The 3,651-nt window shown below is 38.0% G+C and overlaps 1 pseudogene; it reads left to right on the forward strand.

Annotated features, from left to right (window-relative positions):
* Positions 1-256: 256 nt before the first annotated feature.
* On the forward strand, positions 257-1,882 carry LOC100408681 (protein HTATIP2 pseudogene; annotated as a pseudogene).
* Positions 1,883-3,651: the final 1,769 nt, after the last annotated feature.

A 3,651-nucleotide genomic window follows, 5' to 3' on the forward strand; every position in this document is an offset into this window, starting at 1 on the left:
CTAATCAAGCTGGAGTTGCAATATTAATTTTAAATAGAGCAGACTTCACAGCAAGGAGAGTGCCCTTATTTAAGGGCATTAGATGATAATAAAGGTGTCAAATCTTCAGGAAGATATAACGATCCTTAAAGTGTATGTGCCTAACAATAGATCATCAATATAAGATGTGAGGCAAAAAAAAAAAAACTGATAGAACTGCAAGAAGAAAGATTAATCCACTATTACATTTGCAGACTTCAACATCCCTGTATCAAAAATGGACAGATCCAGCAGGCAAATTATCAATGAGGACAGAGTTGAACTCAACAACACTATTAATCAACTGGAGGTAATGGATATCTGTAGACCACTTCATCCAGCAACAGCAGAATACACATTCTTCTTATGCTCACAAGGAACATCATTCACAAGAATAGATCATACTCTGGGCCATAAAATATACCTTAACAAATTTAAAAGAATGGAAATTATACAACGTCCACTCTCAGATCACAATGGAATTAAACTAAAATTCAGGAAAGAGAGCTGGAAAATCCCTCTCAAATAATTGCAGATTAAACAACATGGTTCTAAATAACACATGGATCAAAGAAGACATGTCAACAGAAATTTTTAAATATTTTGAAGTAAAGGAAAATGAAGATAAAACTTTTCAAAATCTACGGAATGCAGTAAAACCAGTGCTAGAGACAGAAATTTATAGTACCCAATGAATATATTAGAAAAGAAGGAAAAGGAAGGCCAAGCCAGGTAAGTGCTGGCTGTGCCGCCTCCAATCCACCCCCCGGCCCCTCTGGGCCCACCAGGGAAGCATGGCGGAAACGCGAAGCTTTGGGAAGACTTCAGGATGCAGAATAAATCCGTCTTTTATTTGGGCGCCAGTGGAGAAACCACCGGCAGAGTGCTCTTAAAGGAAATCTGGGGCGGGCTTGTTTTCCAAAGTCACTCTCATTGGCCGGAGGAAGCTCGCCTTCAACAAGGAAGTTTATAAAAATGTGAATCAATGAGTGGTGGACGTTGAAAGATTGGATTACTACGCTTCTGCCTTTCAAGGTCATGATGTTGGATTCTGTTGCCTGGGTACCACCAGAGGGAAAGCTGGGGCGGAGGGATTTGTTCGTGTTGAGCGAGATGATGTGCTGAAGTCTGCAGAGCTGGCAAAAGCTGGACGGTGCAAACATTTCAACTCTGTATCTTCTAAAGGAGCTGAAAAGTGAAGCAGTTTTTTAATACCTGCAAGTTAAGGGAGAAGTGGAAGCCAGATCTGAAGAATTAAAGTTTGATCCGTATTCTGTTTTTAGGCCTGGAGTTCTGTTGCGTGATAGGCAAGAATCTTGCCCAGGTAATGTATGTTTGCTTAGAAAGTTCGTTGGCTCCTTACCAGATTCTTGGGCTACTGAGCATTCTGTGCCTGTGGTGACTGTGGTTAGAGCAATGCTGAACAATGCGGTGAGAACAAGTGACAAGATGATGATCCTGCTGGAAAACAAGGCCATCCATGACGTGGGGAAAGCGCACGGCTCTCTCAAGCCGTGATCACACTGGAGAAAAGGTTTTTAGTGTCAACTTTAACACCTATCACCAAATCGGTAATTTCAGGGTCCAAAAAAAGTCAGCATATTTTAACTTCGTTGTTTTACTAGTCTCAGGCATCCATTCCAATCAAGAAATGGTGGTGTTCTGCATCATTGGTTCAGAGCTTGGTTATACATATAGATCACCCAGGGAGCTTTGGAAAAGTAAAGATTTGTAAGCTCTATCTCAAACTTGAATCAAAATTTCTGGGGCATGGGCACAATAATCTGTAATTATCCTTGTTTATACTTCCCCTGATGCCACTGGTTCTGATGCCACTGGTTGGGAGGCCTCCTTTGAAATGCTTGTATGCATAGTCACACAGCAGTGAAAACCTTATGAACATGCAAATGAGCTCTGCTCTAAAATTGTTGACATTCATGTCTGAGTTACAAAAGTGCGAATTAACTGCATGTAATTGTGTAAGTAAACACTGTGCCTTTACTAATTCTTTATGTAATAGAAGTTGCATATCTAAGCTTATATAATACATGGAGAGGACTAAATAAAGGAATAAAGATAAATGAAAACAGAAAGAAAGAATAGAAGAAAGAGCTAAAATAAAGCTTCCACCTTGGGAAACTAGTAAAACAAGAACAAATCAAATTAAAAGTAAGCAAAAGAAAAGAAATAATAAAAATAAGAGCAAAAATACATTAAATTGAAAACAGGAAATCAATAGAGAAAAGCAACAAAATCAAAAGCTGGTTATTTGAAAATATCAATAAAATTGATAAACCCCTTGTCATGTTGACTAAAAAAAAAAGAGAGAGAACACAAATTATTAATATCAGAAGTAAAACAAGGGGCACTACCTCAGATCCCATAGACATTAAAAGTAGAATCAAGAAATACTATGAATAAATCTGTGCCCTCAAATGTGGTAATCTAGATCAAATGGACCAGTTCCTTGAAAGACACAATCTGCCAATTCATGCAAGAAGGAATAGACAATCTGAATGGACCTATATCTGTTAAAGAAATAAAATCAATAATTAGTAATATTCCACAACAGAAAGCACCAGGCCCAGATGGGTTAACTGATAAATTCTACCAATTCAAATTGAGGGCCATAGACTTTTGCTAAAATTCATCAATATTACATGAATATATTCTTGGACTCAAGACAGAAATCTTGAATTCCAGCGAATTAAGATAATTATTCATTTGCTTCATCTCACTGTGTATAGTGGATACAAGTCTTCAGGCAATGGCAACACTACCACAAACAATATGTTTCCTAAAAAAACCTGTTTAAGATTTTTGTTTGTGTCTTTTTGTCCTTAGAGTTTATTGCACTAAGGTCAACTTACTGTTTTGAAATAGTTTCTCCATGCATAGTTAGGTCACCAGTGCAATACACAATGAAGCACAGCTGTTTATTTTGCTTTCGCTTTTCAGAGTTTTATTTTAAGATATAATTTTGTTTTGTAATTATGCAAAACATACATGGTATCGAAGGCAAATTTATAAAACCAAAGATTTTCTCTCTTTTTTTCTTTTACTTTAAGATCTGGGATACATGCACAGAACGTGCAGGTTTGTTACATAGGTGTACATGTGACATGGTGAAACCAGACTTTCAGGCAGGTAGATTCTAACTTTGGCTCCTGCACCTTGCTTCCTCTCTCCCTCACAGTGAGTTGTGCTTTTTTTTTGAGTTTTAAAAATTTTTTGGCTGGGTACTGTGGCTCATGTCTATAATCCCAGCATTTTGGGAGGCTGAGGCGGGTAGATCACTTGACGTTAGGAGTTCGAGACCAGCCTGGCCAACATGGTGAAACCCTGTTTCTACTAAAAATTAGCTGGGGCATGGTGGCACATGCCTGTAGTCCCAGCTACTCAAAAGGCTGAGGCAGGAGAACTGATGACCCAGAAGGCAGAGGTTGCAGTAAGCCAAATCACAGCACTGTACTCCAGCCTGGGTGACATAGCTGGAGTCCATCTCAAAACAAAACAAAACGAAATTCTTCTAATTTTAGTATGGGAAAATATATGCATATATTTATATACTCCTTTTTCTTTGAGAAATAGTAGCATACTACACACATAATTTTTTAAATTTTCTTTTTCTGT

This window comes from Callithrix jacchus, chromosome 12 (genome assembly GCF_049354715.1).
Source record: "Callithrix jacchus isolate 240 chromosome 12, calJac240_pri, whole genome shotgun sequence".
In the NCBI taxonomy this organism is placed as follows: Eukaryota; Metazoa; Chordata; class Mammalia; order Primates; family Cebidae; genus Callithrix; species Callithrix jacchus.